General features: G+C 40.7%; 1 protein-coding gene across 3 annotated transcripts in view; it reads left to right on the top strand.

The window, feature by feature from the left end:
- The window catches only part of LIMCH1 (LIM and calponin homology domains 1), a 179077-nt gene that overhangs the window by 83674 nt on the left and 76469 nt on the right, over positions 1 to 18934 (top strand). The window contains exon 1 of one of the 3 annotated variants that reach the window (XM_017833295.1): positions 15650 to 15731. The exons of the other annotated variants lie outside the window; for them this stretch is intronic. The gene's annotated coding sequence lies outside the window, so the exon portion shown is untranslated. Of the gene's footprint in view, positions 1 to 15649; positions 15732 to 18934 lie in introns of those variants that run through there. 3 annotated transcript variants of the gene reach the window in all.

Genomic DNA, 18934 nt, shown 5'->3' with positions numbered 1-18934 from the left:
TGTGCCTTGTCTCACCACATAATGGAATATATATTGAATCTTTTCACTAAAGCAGTAGTATCCTTAAAAAAATAAATGGTTTGCATCATTGTCTTTTTATGCTTATGTTGTATGGTTTTTTTACTTCCCAGGCTTTTTAGACCCTGCCTTTAAATTCATTTTTCATTTAGATTTTCCTGCCTATTTGTTTTGATGTCATCTAAGCTGGACAGAGCTACCTTATAAAATTCCTCTTTAATGAATTTAGCTCTACGTTATGTACTCATAAACATTTCTATGTTACATGAAGAATACAAACGTAAACTAACAGGTGTTTCTTAACCACACTGTTTGTAAAGAGTCTGTGTGGAACAATCTGCAGTGAAGCTGTAGTTAATTCATCGCAGAAGAGGAAAACAGCCATCAGTTCAAATTTGGCAGGAAACACAGAAGAAACAGCATTGGGGGGAAAATGAAATGCAAACCAATAAAACCTAAAACTTTACATGGAAATTCAGCCATTTTCTTTTTATACCGGATTGAAGGGTTTTATTGCTTCCAATTAGTCATACAAATGCTGTCCAGAAAGCATTGCTCTCTTCTCATTTAGAGATAAACGAGTAAGCCAAATGCAAAACACTATGCTGGCATCTCATTTAGTATTTTATTGATTGAAATGGGTATGCTTACTCTGCTGGTTTGGGTTTGGCTCCAAAACCCTCATACTTTTGATGCTGGGAACTAATCATTGATCTGACAGCAAATGTGCTAGAGACGTATTCCACTACTGCATTGGGTTCAGCCTGTGTTGTCCAGGCTTCCAAGTTTATACTTTAATCTGATGTAAGAGAGCCTGAAACAATAGGAAATTGATAGAAGACATAAACTATAGAAAAACAGACAAAACACCTTGTTTATTTGCTTTTGATGGTCTGAGTTGTGTTTAGCTGTAATGCACGTCCTCAGAGAAGTGAGTTTAGCCAGCTCCTAGTAGTCTTCACATTCCTTATCCCTCGGTGGCTCATGAGCTGTCCCTAACATCCATGAGCAGTCCCTTCTGTCCTCAGCTACCAGCTGGAGTGTTGCATTTATGATGTCTGGAGGTGAAACTTGAAGTGAAGGCACCTCGTTTGCTTCCAAATTGCCCATTACTGATCCCTTACAGGTTTTCATGTGCTTCCTGCACCACTGGCCTCAGCCAGAACTCAGCTGGGACTTTGGAAGACCAACCTCACTGTTGGCCCTGAAGTCCCTTCTTCTGGATTTTTCCTTAGGTGGAGTGCTTACAGTGTGCTCAATAAGCTAAGCTGTTTGTTGGCTGGGACCACTCCTTGTCATGCTATGGATTACTGGCCTTTTCTGCCAATGTCAAGGAATTTTTCCCTTGTTATAAGCTGAAACCTCTCATTTAGCAGAGTGCCCTGAACAATTTCCTTGTTGGGTGAGGATGGCACCAGCCAAGATAGGTAAGGTTTTGCAGTACACAGATGAAGGATGGCTGTGATCCATAGCTGCTGGGTGTGTATGCAAACTTCACCGTGTTGTTGAGACCCATTCTCAAACTGGACTGGTTAGGATTCAAAGGTGTAGCAGTTTCACAGTCAGCTTAAGCTGTACCCTGAGCCTGCTGAGCTCTGCTGCTGAGAATGTCAGGACTTGGTTTAGCCAAATGCTAATAATATGTGTAAGCTCTTTGTGGCAAGGATCATCTGCTAGTCTGTTTTTGTCTAACACCTCACCCCATGAGTCCTGCTCTGTAGCCAGGACTCCTAGACAGTATGTTAGTACAAATAATAAATAACTGTTACAAAAATATCACAGGCATTCCTGTGTCATTCTCAGTCTGGTTTTAGACTGCTCTCCCAACAACCATGAATTTAATCAGTAGGTTTATAATTAGCTTTATACACATTGAATAATTTAAAATGTTAATATGCAAATATAGAGGTAAAGGGGAGCCTTCTCTGTGTTAAGACCAAGAGAGGATGGCCACTGCAGTGGATCTCCTTATTTGGAACTTCTGTTTGTTTTACGGAGACACCCTTTTCTTGCCCAGCCTTAGCATGCTTTAGGAAAAAGTCTTTGATTAAAAGCAAAGAGTCTACCTGTTTTGGGGCTGTCAAGTGACTCACAAAGCTGTTATTTATAAAAGGATATAAATAAAGGCTTAGTGTAATGATTATTTACTTTTTTTTTGACATAGGAAGTTCAATAAAGTGAAGGATTCCAGGGATAACATTTGAAAATAGCAAAAAGAAAAACATTACTGCTGAAGCTATAATGCTAGGCAGCTGAAACATGAACCTGCTCTTATCATGGCATTAACCTTTACTATAAATGACAGAGTCTTTCCTTGGGTTGGGGAGGTCAGCTGGAGCTCATTTTGTACCCGTGAAAAATGTAGGTTGCCCACTGGATTAATTGTTAGATTTACTTTCAGATGCTAAAGAGTCCTTCTACAAGTTCAGCCATGATTTGCCTTATGTTGGTTTAATGAGTCTGAGTGAATATTTCAGAAATGGCAAACTTTTGAAGAATAATCTCTAAGCATCTGTAAGTATCAAAAAATGATAGTTTAACAAACAAAATGCCATTTGCCATGTAGCTTAAGTCTTCATTAAACGAAGTGAACAGTCCAGTGCCTTCCTTGAGCTGTTGTCCTAGAAACAAAAGGCCTTCTGAACAATGATTTATACTCTTCAGAACAAATCCTGCTGTTGAAGCTTATGACTCCTCTTAATAGCTGGGCCAATACCACATGCTCCGGAGCATCTTCAGGAATTTTCAGTGAAGGTGTTGGATGCCCTGAGTCTGTGAATGTGTCACCTGTGTCCTATGATGAATGTGGCACTGTTGCAGTTGTAGCCAGGCACCTAGGATTTTTAGGTGTCTTCCATTGCAAAATTGATTAGTTTAACAATGAGGATGTAAAAAGAAGCACTTAGCTGGTGTACTGCATCTGTTCAGGACAACATATTTAAAATAAGCAGAGCTATAACCATTCATGCCTTGACATTAAATAAGTATCGGCTTTTGTCCTCAACAATAAAAACTGGACTTGAGCTTATGGTTGCTTTCAACTGCTCTGAATTTGGCTTTCGTACACCTTCTACCATGACAGCACTACCACTCATATGGTTATCAGCTGAAGTGGGCAGCTGATCTGGCTGAAAAATACCCTTCATCTTACAGTATGAGCAGAACGCAGGCAGGAGAGAAGGAAGAGGCTCACCAAGTTGGGAAAGGAGGTGTCATTTGATCAGTTTAAAGTAGTTCTGAAACTGCAGCTAGAGAGTTTAAACTTAGATGCACTCCTTAAGGCATTGGCAAAAGCAAAGGACACAGGAACCTGTGAAAGTCTCAAACCTTACTTACATCCTTGATTTAAAGGTTGTCTGTATTTAAAACTATACTTAGTAGTACTCTCACACCCTAATTCTGGAAAGCCTCTCACAGGTTGGAGTCTGTAGGTCTGCGCTATAAATACTGTCTCTGATCCCCAACTGTCTTTTTCAGTGACATCTAGCATCTGCTGCAGGGAAGAGCTAGGTCCATGTGATATGATCTGGAGAATGTTGATAACTGGATAACAGTAGCACTGGAAGTGTGAAAAGGGAGGGTGTCTTCCCAATAGCTCTTAATCTGACGAGTCCCTGGGAGGCAAGCAAGTACAGTTTTCACAGTGTGGTCAGAGCAACAGATCTGCCACCTCAAAATGGTCCAGGGAAGCTCAAGCTTCCTTTGACTCCTCTTGTGAAAAGGAAGCAAGCAACGGTCAGTTGTGACCCCAGCCCTTGAGCTGAAGATGGTAGCAGAAAAATGCCGTCTCTAATCCCCTCCCTGGCTGCAAATCAACTTGGTGAAGTCTGTTGCAATTAATGTCTGCTAGCAACTGTTCATAGGGTTTCTATGCTGAAAACCTTTCCAGGCACTCTGGATTTCTGTCAGATGATGTGCATGTCGCTAGAAGGAGCCTACGTGCTGAATGCAGATGATGGAACATGTCTCGCTCCAAAGATCACATTGCAGTTGTTTCCCTGAATTAAAACAAACAAGCAGAAAGGCAAACTAGTGGAAAAACAGTGCCTTAAAGATCTGTGGACAGTGATTTCTTTGGTTTAAGAGCCCAGTAAAATTCTGTAGTCTGGTGCTGTGTTCAAGAGTTCACAGAGGTTGAAATATCTGACACTGAATTCTCCTTGTCTTCTGCATTCCTCAGTGCTCCTGGATGAAAGCCACTTGCTTCCTGCTTGGCATGGTACTTTCCAATTGTAGTGCACTTCCTCTTAAATGTCCAGAGGTCTAATGGTACTATTGTAAACCTGTTAAAATTAATGCTGCAGAGGAAACAGCTTAGTTAACTGCTTGTGGAAAATACAGTGGTAGGCTGAATTATCTGACTGAGGGACACCAAAACCATTAACTATCAACCTCTTGAAAGCTGAAAAGCCTTGTGATACAGTGTGGAAATCTGTCCCACAGCTTAGTAAGAGAATTACAATTCATTTATGGACAAGCAATATAACTAATGGTCTAGAAAATTAATATTGCAATACAGAGGCAATCCTCAGATCTTTGGAGTGGTGTCATTCTGTTGAAGTCCTCACTATTGCCACATATTTTTTTGTTTCTGCCTTTTCATCTTCATGTGGGAAGCACTGTTACTTAGACCGCGAATGTCTGTTTTATTTTGGGGCAATGGTGCACGCTGATTTATTACTGTGTGATGTGTGAAAGGGAGTTTTCAGGCTTTTCAATAAGGGGAGGGTATTGAACTTGCTAAATGTGTGCATGCGTCCAAGTGTGTACTGCGTTCAACTCAGCTTTTTTCAGTCCATTCTGTATGCTACTTCATGATCTCGGCTTTTCTTTTTGAATTGTACTAGTTCTCATGCACAATTTAGAATCAAGCCTGTGTTTACCCATAAGGCCAATGGTAAACATGATGCTTTCCCCCTTCCCCTTTCTTTTCTTTTTTAGTCATGATTTTGGTATTATTTGGTCTCTTTTTATTGCAAAAGAGATGTTACTTGACTTGATGTGTTGCAAAATTGTATCGGTGTGTTGGGAGGCACATTGGACTGAATGCCAAATTGTGACCCTCAACCTTTGCACCTGTTGTGAAGCAGCAAATTTCAGGCCTTAAACCGATTGCCTGGGCTGATGATGCTCTTGCTTCTTGCCTTTTATAACTGTTGGGTTGGTTGGTGCAGTGTAGCTTGGCTGCACAACCAACAAATCCTATGGGTGTTACTAAGAGTTCCTGGATATTTCTCATACTTTCTCTTAAAGAAAGCTGCCTCTTTGCTGTTGTCCTCTGAATACTGTTTCTAGTTTGGTTGGAAGGAGGCTTGCTGTTTTTTTAAAAAACAGCCCTAACTTTACCACTCCTGCCTAGCAACAGCATTAGTGATCTTAGAGCTAATGCCTGCTGTTGGCTAAATACATGAGCTGCCAGTAGGTCTTTGCATTCTTATCTTTGCATTCATGCCCCGATATAATGCAGTTGTAGAGGTTCCTCTGAAGCTGCTTGGTGAGTGCCTTCAGGGAGAAGCTGCAGGCCTGATTGCCTAGTGATGGGCAAAAGAAGGTGAAGTACAGTAACCACAACTGTAAAAGCCTAAGTGTCAGTGGGACAGACTTAACGTACAGGAAGCACTTACTCTTTGGCTGACCAAGGGAGGGATTCACGGTCATTTTGGCAACTAAGGAGAGCTGACCTGTGAAGCAGCTCTGTTTCCTTGGCCAGCAGTGCATGGATCAAGAATGCTGGTCGGTGGTTTTTTGGTTTTAAACTTCCTGTCCTTCGTATCTCCTCCTGTTCTGCAGCCCACAGCAGCGAGCAGGGTCACAGTATAAATGTCCTCTACCTCTCAAGCCTGGTTTTCAGACCAAAGCTGACAGACCTGCTAGATAAGAAGTGTGACGTTTATGTATTAATTTCTGGAGTTACAGGGATCACCCACAAAGTATTAGCACCACTTTACAGCATGTCCTCTGTTATTTAAAAGGGAGGATAATGAATAGGTTCAGTTATTTGAGGTTTCAAGTAATCCAAGGCAATTTTCAGTGTAATTAATATGTGTCAGGAATTTGACCCTTGTGGGGATAACAAGAAGTTTTGGATAACTGAGGTGATACTGTAAAAAAGTAGTGAAAACTGTGCCAGAAAACCATCTGCACAGGTCAGTAGCACCAGCTAATAAAATCTCTAAATTTCTGATCTAGAAAAATACTTTATACAACTTTCACTTGGAATACAGAGAAGCAGAAAAAACCCTTTCTTTTTGTACAGTTCTGGGATGTTTCATTAAGTTTCTCCTGTTATCCTTAAAGAGGTCAAGCAGTAGTTGCTTCTTAAACTGTGCCAACTGCATGAACAGGATAACTTGAAATGTCCTGAGAGTGCCACATTCACTGGACATACACTGTTCTGCTTTCCTGAACATGTTTATTTTTGAAGAAAATACAAGCAGATTAAAAGGAAATAATGACTACTACTACGGGCTTGATACTATGTATTGGAAACTGTATATTTTGATATTTCATTAGAAAATTATGAAAAAATGCAGGAATTGCATCAATAATTGCAAAAACTAGTTGCAAACTGGTAAATAAAACAGAATGATTCCCAGAGACTGCTGTCAGAACTTTTACAAAAGCCTTCTTTAGAGAGGAGTACATAAATACATGTTGTGGGCCAAAAGAACACCCAAAATTCGTGACTAAAAGCGATGTTTAGTGACAGACATGTAAAAAAGAAACATGACATAAAGTTTATCATAGGAGGCTGGGTTTTGTTTTGTTCTGTTTTTTCTGAGAAGCAGTCAGGCTAGATTGATGCTCCTCCTTAGTGTACATGCCTGTATTTTATTTTTGCACTACTGAATAAGTGACTGGGTGGAATCTGGTATGTCAGTGGACTAGGATTTTAGACAAGGAAGATGCAAAATAATTACATCCTCTTGGAGAAGAGTTGCAGTCCAACAAAAATTTGAGTAAGCAAGGTATTAGCAGAATTATTTTAGAATGGGTGATACTTTATCTTCAGAAATATTGCACCAGTTTTTACTTGTTTTTTCATTCTGTCTGCAACAACCCAAACAGCAAAATTCAATCCAATATTATGATTAGTTTGAAGGGAGTTTAGGAGCTATATCTTCAGGCATGCCTGGCCTCCATTTTCAGGCATCTCTGATTTTTGCATGATGCAATCAGCAGTGATCAAAATCTGTTTTCCTGCAAAGTATCGACTTACTGGTATGAATCCCCTCATCCCTTTTAAGCTAAATGCTATATGGCATCTCAAGTCTCTGCCTTCAGGAATTTGTAACTAAGAAACACCGCACTGACACAGTTAAAAAAGGAGAGAAACAAGGTATTTGTCAGCACAGTGTTATCAGCAAACCTGGTATCTCTCTGCCGTCAGCTCTTCATAGGCGCAACTGTAATGCAGAATTTTGGGGAGGATGATGGAATCGTTCTAGTGAAATTTAGAGGAGGCTACTCATAAGCATGATGACTGTGCGTGAGAAAATCCAAAATCTGCCTAGAGTCAGCATCCACAGTATTAGACTACGTTGGCTAGTTCCCAGAGATGTTTGAGACCTTAAATGCTCTTTAGTCCTTACCCTGTGGTTGATCAGAGATTAATCACTTGCTTTTTTAAATACTATTTTAAAATCTCTTGAGCCACCCAATCCTGACTAAAATTTACTTTCTACAATATGATCCTAGAGAACTGAAACTCCTTGAATTCCAGACTTTTACGTAATTTTTGAATAACTGAGAGTTCTTGGTGTTCTCATACTTGCATCAAAAATTCTTGCAGATAGTTCATCATCCCAAGAGTAGTTCACCTGGCTTATTCTATTTTGTTTGGCTGAAATTTGATGAGCAATATTAGAGATCCAACACTTAAATCTTAATACAAACTATTAAGTAAGCAAATTACACACCAAGAACTTCAAAGATTGTGGTCAGTATTCTTCGTCGCAGCTTCCAATATAATTTATTCTCTTCTTATAGCAGCATACAAATATTCTTGTCCTTTATAACTATGCAGGTTGGAGAAATAAGAATGCCAGACTGAGGTTAGGAAGCAAATGGGAAGCAAATAAGAGGAAAATAAGTCAACTACTCTATTCAGGATAATGGAAGGTGGAGTTTGGGATATGCCAAAGAATGGAGAACCCTGGATAACCTCTGTGTTGTGGGTGTGGGCAACTCACTGAACAGCCTGCTTGGGTTTGGCAGCAGCATCTATCACCCTGGCTCGGGACCGCCACAGAACAGCTCTTGCGGGAGAGCAACTTGACGCCAGTGCCTTTTCCATTCGGGGGCAAGCGGCCCAAAGGCATGAGATCAGCTTAGCAGTGCAGCACAGCACATTTGGGGATTTCCAGGTTGCCAAAAAGCCCCAGAAAGTAGGTGCTGCTCAGATGCTAGCTGACTTTCCAGGCTCTCTGCAGTCACACACAGAGCACAGGGAACGCTGAAGCCCTTGTGCAGCTCTGGACTGGCTGGCATGTACGTGAATGGGCATGTGTGACCAGTACCTCCTGGTACCTCCTGGGCGGGTGAGACCCCTGTGCTGCAGTTTGGGCAGTGTTCCTGCATCACCTAAGGTTGTTGCATAGCTCTGTAGCCCCTGTGTTTGTATCGGGCTACATCTGTTGACCTTGTAAACCCCAGGTAGCTCTCAACAGGGGCTCCAGATTTAAGGGTTGATTGGCTTCAGCACAGTGCTGAGCATCAGCTGGGTCTGTGCATTCAAGCAAGGCAGTACTGTGTGATGAATATTCCCCTGTTGCTAGGAAGGGCAGTGTAGAGGTGCTTGCCAAAGCCAGTAAGTCCTGCTGGCCTTGAGCTGATTTTGGGTAGCCATGTGTAACATTTGCATTCTCCAGAAATCTGTGCCTCTGGGAGTGGTTTGGAGCTGGCTGGGGACTGGAGCTCTGCAGTGCTTTAAATCAGCTAATTTGCTGGCAGCTTCTTATTGATGCTAGAGCTAGTACACCTACACCTGCTTTCATGGCCTCTGAAGCCTGGCCTAATAATCTTGCTGGACTCTACTGATTCTGTTGTCTAGATACACCTCTCTCTGTTGAACTCTGAGTCCCACCCCTCTGTTGAGAAAAGGAAAAAATCATATTTACTTTAAATTTACTATTTTCCTTTATAAAGTATCATCAGCTAAGTTTTACTAAGATTTTAATGTGGCTTTAAATTGTAAAGGTTTTCAGAAGTAGCAGTGAGGAGTTGGAAGCTTGTTGTTTGATGGTACATGAACATCTCTGCTGGCCTTATTTGTGAGTGTTCTGAGCAGGAGCCACTGGTTATACCCAGGTAAGCTGAATTGACTATTTTCCTCTAACAAACGAAAGGTTATCTCAAGACTGTCAAGGACAGAGGGTAGGGTATAAACTGAAGTTTTAAGAATAAATTTAAGAATAACTGATTTGTTTCCCCTTTCCGTTCCCATCATCAACAAGTGAGACAAGATATTTCTGCCATCTCCACTGCTTAGTTCCTGATCCTAAAGACCTGGTGTGATGCGTGTGTTCATCTTTCTACCCTTGTTGCCTTTATGCATTCCAAGGGAAGAGAGTACACCTCTAATGTGTTGAAGAAAATTGACCAACAGGAACATCTATCCTGTAGGAGAAGAGATCATTTCTGTCCTCTGTTTTGCTGTCCAGAGGAACCAGAACCAAGACATTGTAAAAGAGCTGGAAAAAAGCCTTACAACAGGAATACACCGTATTAAAGAAGCGGTCCTTTCATTTTCTCTTGTTTTAAACATTGATTTTATGTACATTAATGTGATGAAATTCTGCTTCTTAAATATGGTATATTATTGTACTACTTTTTATTCCTCCTGAAAGCTTAGTCTTCACAACTGCAAATTACTCTGGCATCCAGATGTAATCCACGAATCCTGCTTTCCAAATGGCCCTTCAAAAGCATATTTGCATGACCTCTATAGACTTAACAAACAGTAGTAATTTGAGTTGGCTATTCTGCTCAATGCATCTAGGTTTGCAGCTACTATAGCTTCATGAATAGTTGTGCTAATTCTTGAATTATGCTTAGGGAATGCTTTACTGATGATTGAAAAGGGAGGCGAAACAAATCACTGCCAGACTATTGGGTAGTTCATCTTCCCTTGAATATTTACCACAAAAAAACCACCAAAGATGCAGATATTCAAGATGACTGACAATTATGGCCAAATCTGGGAAAAAAACAACAGATACATGGATTAGTATTGGGGTATTCAGTAATTCAAGCTGTTACATTGTATACAGTCAAAGCTACAAACTGGCACTGATTTACTTAGCATAGTTTTGCACAGATATTTTGATTGTCTGTAAAATTCACTTGCAGCAAATTGAAAATTATTCATTTTCTTCCCCTTCCTTTTCCTCACCAAAATCATTCTAGACTTCTAAATATGAAAGCTTCCTATTTATTTTTTTAGTATAAGTAAAAACAATAAAGGTAGGTTTTGCAAGTCAAATGTACTGGAACTTCATTCAGCAGAAAAAGCCAATTAAAAAAATAGTGTTTTTTGGACTTGAACAGCTTCTTTTAGAAGTATTTGCAAGGGGACCCCAACCTGTACATTAAAGAAGTCCAGTATGTTTTATGTAATGTTGGCATGAAAATGCAAAGTTATGAGTGGGGGAAAATGTATGTCAGGTATCATGTAACAGCAGCAAAGAGATTTCTGATTTTTATCAAACCTTGACCACCACAGATTATTAAAACATATTCCTTGGCAATAAAGAATAGATGTTTAATTTGAAAGAAGAAGTGGAATTTGTTGCTCTTCTTGCAGAGGTCACGAACTGAACAGGAATGAGTCCTCCCTGGCAGTTTCATTATTTTGCTGTTTGCCTTGGGGAATAGAGATTTGGTCTGATTTTAAAAGCTACTGCCAGGCCTCCAGCCCCCACAGGCAGCTTTCTTGCATCTTTCAAGGCCCACCTACAGCAGTTGTACTTGGACATGGAGATGCAGAGGCCCTCCAACAGCTTGGGCTGCATAGTGTCCTGATTCCTGCAGTGGATTGCTGTCTGCTGAGAGAAGTCCAAGTATTGGCAACTATAACTACTTTTTTGCTTTAAAAGGAAGATAACTTTGCTTAATATACCAAGCAAAAGAGAACATACCATGGAAAAGAACGGGGAAAGAAAGTACAGTCATGGTAGTAGTGAGTAGTTACTGCAATTAGAAGTGTTATGAAGCTGGCAGGCAGTGGTCATACATTCAGTTTTAGAGGTTTGATGTCAAATCAATTTTAATTTTAGGTACTAATTTCTTTTGTACCTTTACAGTTTCAAACCTTAAAAATAACCTTTAGAAATTTTCAGCTGTTCTGTGGCTGTGAATGTTCAAAGTTTTGTGCTTAGCTGGTTCAATACAGCTGGATGTTGCAAAACTTTGAATTAAATTTGTTATGCACAAGTTTTCATTAAAATTCCATATTTTTGGGGCTTATACAACTGTGATGAAATTTGCTTCTGTGCCTGAGTGGGAAGACAGCTGATAAATGACATTGGGAAGGTATGCATTGAGACTATAACTCCAATACAGTTTTGTGTCTCTAATTAATCAGGTTCTTGTGTATCAGAAAAGCATTATGTGTAATTCTCACTATTGCTCATTTCTATTTCCTTTTTTTTTTTGGTCCTTGCCGTCTGCTTTAGATGTAGCGAGAGAGAAAAACGAAAAGCAATTGGTAGTGATCGCAGGCTGAGTAGTATTTTTTCATATAGTCATCTCTGAATGTGCATGCAGATGCACTGATTATGCTTTACATTACCTATACTGGTTTATAACAGATGATGCTGGTCAGATAGTTAATGACACTCAGACACACCTTTTCAGGTGGACAGAATTTTTCTTCATTTTCTTCTCTGCTAGACCCACTCCATCCCAAAGGTCCTGGTTGCAAGTTTCCTGGAGCTGAGTCCCTTCAGTAGTCAACAGTGCTCTTCCTGGAAAACAAGGTTATTTTCCCTACAGTCAGGTCAAAATATAGAAAGCAGGTGTTGGGTATCAGTGCCCTGAGATATCAAATGTGATCAAAGGGATCCCATGGGGTTTGGACTCTGCAAGCAGAAAGAGGAAGGCAGGGTATGTGAAAAGAAGTGTATTATCTTTTAGCAGACCTGCTAATATAATTAAAGAAAACATGGAATAAATTTTAGCACATAGATTTACTTTGCATAGGTAATCATCTTTACCATTAAAGTACACTATCTTAGCCAGAACACAGAAGTAGTTTTTAAAAAATATCTGTTGTGCCATGGCTTAACACACAATTGCCCTGATAGCAGTCTGGAAAGGCACAGGTTTATTCAGCAGTGCTTGGTTTTAGTTGACACATGAAGGACTTACTTGTGTTGGAGCTTAAGCTAGTTGTGGTGTTCCTTTGGACTACCCTAGGGCTGTACCTTTTGGGTATATTGCTCAGGAGGTAATTCAGCTGTATTTAATCTATTTATCTGTTTTGGTATGCAGAGTGATAAGCTTTAACACTATGTCTATGAAAAAAACACACTCTCTTATATTTAATGCTCAGGTTAGTTTCTTTGATGGTCTCCTTTACTTATAGACTGGTTTTGTTTTCACAATATCTGATGTAGTAGTTCTTATGACTCACAACTCTAGATTTAAAGTTTATGTATTTTTGTTTTCTTTAAGCAGTTTGTTTGGGATGGGTGTCTTCTGAGGTCTAAATCCATAGTCAGACTCTGTACTTTCCTTAATGCTTCATTGTGTCCAGATAATCACACACAAATAAACCAAACATAGAAAACAGCACATTCTCCTTAGCTGCGAATTTCTTGCCCATTTTTATATTTTGCCATAGAACCCATTTGTGGGGGCAGCAGCTGCAAGGATGTGCTGAGAAAGGAAAGTGTCCTGTTTCCCCAGCAGGATGTCCTGAGGGAAGCATTGTGGCACTAGCTGTGGTTTCAGGGTTGAAACACTTGAAGTCTATGTTTCAGTTAGTAGTCATATTCCTGCATTCATAATGTGAGTGCAAATAGAGGTCAAATTTGTCTTCATGATGGTTTCTCCCCTCCTTCAGGTAGACAGCACAACTATTGCCAAGAGGATGGATAAGAAGGAGTAGATGCCACAAATGCAAGCTTCGGTTGCCTTGAGAGCACTGCCGTTGTGATGTTTCTTTCCTTCTTGTTTCTTTTGTAGCTCTTCGACACACTCTGCCACAGTTTTTGTATTGACCCTCTCTGTAGCCCAACCAACAAAGCAGAGGAAATAAATAACAATCTTTCCATCACAGCAAAAGGAGCCATGCCTTACTTTTTTAGTAATTTTGTGTTTTTAGCCATCTGGTTCTGGATTTTACCCATCTGGCAAGGTGAATTCCCAGCAGCTTCTAGGAGTGCTTGACTACAATTCACTGTACAGAAGCTTGTTTTTAACCCTGCTCTTGGTGAGCCTTATTCATAAAAAAATAAAGTGAAAAGTGGGTAACAGAAGAAGTCATAGAACTGAGGCCCAAACCCAAGCCAAGCACTGTCATCTGGTACTAACAAGATAGTGAGAGAGTGACACTGAGAGATTGAGCTGCGGAGAGGGAGTGGAAAGGAAATGTTGTCGTCTTCCTTGGCCATAGCGTGGCTGTTACTATAGAATATGGCATCAGATAAGCACTCCCTCTCCAAGACCCTGACATCTCATTGACATCTGGCTGTGATTTCATCAGCATCAGAGCCAGTGAATAGACTTGAAATGCTTTGGGGGTTTTCCCTGCCTGCCTATGTTCTGTCTTCATTGCTGTAAACAAAGCCATCTTACTCAGGGTGTATCTTGGGTTTGGCAAATCTGAGGGAATTCACATCATCTGATTGCTCTCTCCCCCAAAGACATGGATGTTGACTGAGCCCCCATTTGTTTAAATGTTTTATTTGTGCCTTCAGGGATAATGACCTGATGTAGCAAAGAGTAATATCAGGACCTACTTAACTAGTGAAGTCATAGGGTCAGCCTTGTGCTCATGCTGTGTGCACTCCTCCCACCCCCCCGTGGTTTGCTTTTGCCTGTTGAGTTGAAGGCTACTCTTGCTCATGTTCTTTCCTGTGGTCTCCTCCCATTATTTTGTTCTTTCTTTTCCTGTTATCCTTCTCCTTTCTTGTCCACAGTGTTTCTTCTTTTATATCATATCATGCTGCAGGGACTTTAAACTCTTTTAAAAAATTGCAGAAATAAGATACGTCATCCATTCTGTACCGAGCATGAAATTTTCACTACCTGCACGGGACATACAGTGCCATTTTATATCCCGAGCTACTTGCATTTGCCTTGCATTATATACAATATGGTCATTCCTGTTTGGGGGTTTTAGTTATAACGATCATACAAATGGTAGTAATACACTGCATTGCATAAGGAGCTTATAAAGGTGGCTGAAATTTGTTACAGGACAAAGATCTTAAAAAGCAAATAATCTGGTGGTGAAGGACAGATGTAGGAAAACATCAAGACAATTTCTTGAGTAGTGCTGCTGTGCTTCTGATTTTCTCAAAGAATTGCAAGCTTTTAATTTTAAATTTGCTTTTTAGTTTCTTGAGGACAAATGTACTCAAAATTTGCTTTGCTTAACACATTTCATTTATTTTTAGCTTGCTTTTTATAGCCCCCCCTGCCTTCCCCCCATCTTCTTGCTCTAGGCACTTGCAGCACCTAGTGAACCTGGTTGGGAGCAGCAGTATCTAAACACCTTGGCACTTCCAGCGAGATCTTTGGGGAAGGGTACTGAGCAACACAGAGGGAGCTGGGTTTGATTAGTCTAGAGAAGAAGAGGCTCCACGGGGACCTCATTTGTCTCTACAACTGTCTGAAAAGAGGTTTGTTGCAGTGAGGTGGTGGTCAGTTTCTTCCATCCTGCCTGCAGGGAGAGGACTAGAGGAAATGGCCTTAAGCTGAGACAGGGGAGATTCAACTTAGGTATTAGAAAAAAATTTTCACTGTAGGGTGGTCAGGCATTGGTATAGGTTGCCCAGGGAGGTGGTGGAGTCGCCATCCCTGGAGGTGTTCAAGAGGTGTCTGGTTCTGGTGCTGGGTGATGTGGTTTAGTGGTTTAGGGGCTGCAGTGGTAATGCTGTGTGGACAGCATGATCTTGAAGGTCTCTTCTAACCTTGATGATTCTATAAATCTATGATTCTATCTTCAGGCAGCCTTAGATGTTACCTGAAGGTTGCTTAGAGTTGGGGTTTCTGGTGTGTTTTGTGCAGTTGCAGTATGGTACCAACCGGCCCATTTCTCCATGCAGTTTTAAGGTGGGTTTTGCCTTTTTGTTAAGGGAGCAGGGCTGTTGTTGGAGGCACATCTTTTCCTTGTTGACTGGGCAAAAAGAAGCAGACAAAGGCTGGGCTTTCTTGGCAAAGATAGTCTTCGTCAGCTTCTTCCAGCGACGTGCTGAAAGGCCCTGCCTACGGAGCCGGCATTGCCCGCCCGGTGTGCCCTACTCCTGCTGGTTCAGTCTGATCATCGCTGTGTTTATTCTCTGGACCTGCTTTCTACCTTCGCGGCTCACAGGATCCCACGCTCGCTAACTTTCGTGCTTTGCCCTCCAGCCGTGCCGTGCCCGGGCGGGTGCCGGGAAGCGGCGCTGCGGTGGGTGGAGTTGGGGCTGCAGCCGCAGCTGTGCCGCTCCCGCCCGGCCCGGCTGCCGCTGGGGGACAAGAGGATCGGTCCGGCTGGCGGGCTGGTAAGTCCTGCTTTCCCTCCATGCTCCCGGGGTCCATCTGTTTCTGTTTTTCCCCAGTAGCGTTTAATTTTCGTGGGTGAGGCTATTGTGTGACAGAATCTTTTGGGGATGTAAGCAGCCCTGACTCCCCTTGCTGTTCTGGGGGGTTAGTTGCCTTCAGTTCTGGTGTGCTGTCAGCCTTCCTCTTCTGGAGATTAAACATCTCAGCTTCTAAGTGAATGTGTCCCAGCTGCGATCGAGTTCCTCCCAAATTCAGTGATTTTGAATCTGCCATAGAAAACTATGTTTTGTGAAGTGTTATTATATATACAGTGAAGCATATTGTATAAACAGTAAACCACACATGTATATACTGAAACATACATATATATAGTTAAACATATATGTATAGTTAAACACATATATAGTGAAACATATACAGTAAAGCATATTGGATAAATAGTAATACATATACATACTTATATGTATGTATGTATACACATATATATATACATACACACACACACACACACACACACATATGTAAAAAGTTCCCAGCCTTTCTCATAAAAAGTTTTTTCCTGGTATGCTTGAACAGAGTATTTCAATATTTCTGTGAGCCTGTGAATCAGACAAGATCCATTGCTTTTATGTAGATAAATTACCACCACTAATTACTTAAATAAAATGGAAAAATAAGAGAATTTGGAAGATATGTTGAGAGCAAACAAAAGGCTTTAAAGAGTCTGAATTGGAAATTGCTCAGAAAAGCAGTTTGGAAATTTTTCTTAAGAGATCTTCCAATTTATTCTGGAGCAGGGAAAATATCAGCATTCCAGAAATGAAAAAGGCCACCTGTTTGTCTGCAGCTGTCCTGCAAAACAGAGCAGTGCTACTGGCAACTAATAATATCTCCAACTCACAGAAGTGGCATGTATTTGGCATTTTATGCAGTGTTCCGTGCAGACATACAGCTAGGCTAGCTTTTATTTTCCCCAGGTTTATCTGTATATCTCATCCAGGCCATGCAGTAGCACATTGACAAATGATGGCTCCACAGTGATAAGCTGTAGGACCGATTTGCAGTGCGAATACAGTGAGAATGTTTTGTATACTATTGTGGCAGATGAAAGGAATGGAAGTGGGCCAAATTCAAGCTGTTTGCCATTGCATCTGATCAGCAGATCCTATGGAGAGAATTTGCCTGCTGTGAATATTTGATTCTCACTAGCTTGAGCTATCTTGTGTGTTGGCTGTGCTACTGTGTGAATTTGCAGTGACTTTCCAGGGTGTCTGTCCTGCTCAACTGCCAATTTCTGGGGTTTTTTACAGGAGTCAGGATTTTGTGCACCACTTTGTGCATGAGGAAAATGACTTAATGCTATACAGTGAACATTTTCTCATATTTGTAATACAGAGGTTAAAACCAACCAAACAAAAAATGATTACAAGTGAGCAGTGCATTATTTTTTCCTCCCTGCACTTTCACGAAGGTGTAACCCCTCTACCACCTACTCTCTCTGCGTTACCTGCAGGTGGTTTTCCTGGCAAAGTGATTTTGTAGAGGTAAGTCTGTCGATTACACACCAGAAAGGATGAAAAGGTGATGGTGTTGAAATGAAGTTGTGAGTGCAGGAGCATTTTTCCCTTCCCTTTTCCCTTTCTGCACTCTTATCTGTCCATGACCCTTCTTACTGGTTCATGGCTGACTTTGCCTGGGAGTTCGTAGTTTTGTGTGTTGGTTAATTTTTTGTTTCTGAAATTTGGTAAAGCAAAACATTTACATTAATAATTGTTGGTTTTCTATACTGACAAGTAAATGACATTGCTTATAGTGCTGATCTAACAAGAACTCTCAGGACTCTGCTGACGAAAGCAGAAAAGGGTTGGGATTTAATCTGTCAGTGTATCCTATGCTTGTGTCCTGTGTCTGTCACCACACTGAAGTGTTTGTCTTCTGTAAGCAGCCTATTTAGACTTTCTGTCATCTTATCAATTAAGCATAGTTAAAATTTTATAGCTATCTGTAGATATCTCTAGATTATAGATTTATAATTTATAGATCTGTATAAATAGATTTATAGATAGAAAATTTTATATTTTAAAAGAATAGAGAAAATTCGCAAAATAAATTTAGACTGGAACCTGTCAACTTGCTTTTCCTCTGTGTGTATGAAGGACAAAAGCCAGAAGATTTTTGATTGTAATGCTGACCAAGAGGAGTCAGCATGAGACAGTTGCAGCAAGTAATAGCTGAGAAAAGGCAATATCATCTCCATCTAATGTATTGATGAAATTGTGTGTTAGTGCCTTGTAGGGACTGCCAAAGAGACCAAATTCTGGTCATGTGTCTTCTGAGACCACTGTAAAAGATAACACCCCGTTAGCTGAGGCACAGCAGCTGGCCACGCTGCAATCCTTGCCATTGCAGCGTGACCCATTTGCATGACCTATTTAACTCTGTCAAGTTGTAAGGAGCTGGGCAGGCACATTAAATGCGTCTTTTCAGTCACTTATTTAAAGTAAGGATGTTTCATATACATTGCTACTTGTAAACCTGGGGTCTTTTTCTTTTATAGTTTCTTCAGCAATTACAGAAAGGAGGACTTCAGGTGACTACAAAACATGCATAGTTGCAGCTAACAGACACTGAACAAAAAATCCTCTCAAAAGATGTAAAAAAATTTTTTTGAAAACTGAAGAAGACAGGACCTGATCAATGCGAAGTGTAGTAATCCTGAGAGAAAGCTTTACTGGGAGCTAGGTCTTAATGTTAAGACTCCTTTCTCCTTTTAGTGGCTTATGACTGCTTTTCTCCAGTGTCTCAGTGGTACTAACATGTGAATTTCATCTGTACTAGAGCAAACTAGGAAAAGTTTAGTTTTGCACTAGAATGAGCTACGTTTTTGGCTTGGGCTTAAGCAGCCTAGGCAGGTGTTCCTGAATAAATGTGACACCTGAAAACATCTTTTTTGTTGGCCTTTTTTTTTTCAATCTGTTTAAACAAATGGCCATTTTTAGTACCATTGGGAAATAAAAATTACGAGATTGTTAGCAAAAGTAAAAACTTCTTTCTGTGCTCACTGATTGCATCTTGTTGTTATGTGTGATTCTTTGTGCCCATACAAGATACTAGCTTTCTGAGGAATTGTTTGGGTGATGATGTTAGTGACTGTTGGCGAGTGTTTTTCCTATGATGACCATCAAAATAAAAGCATGTATGC

This window comes from Lepidothrix coronata, unplaced genomic scaffold, assembly GCF_001604755.1.
Source record: "Lepidothrix coronata isolate B3197 unplaced genomic scaffold, Lepidothrix_coronata-1.0 Scaffold0, whole genome shotgun sequence".
Lineage (NCBI taxonomy): Eukaryota > Metazoa > Chordata > Aves > Passeriformes > Pipridae > Lepidothrix > Lepidothrix coronata.
This window is presented reverse-complemented; position numbering and strand designations above follow the sequence as displayed.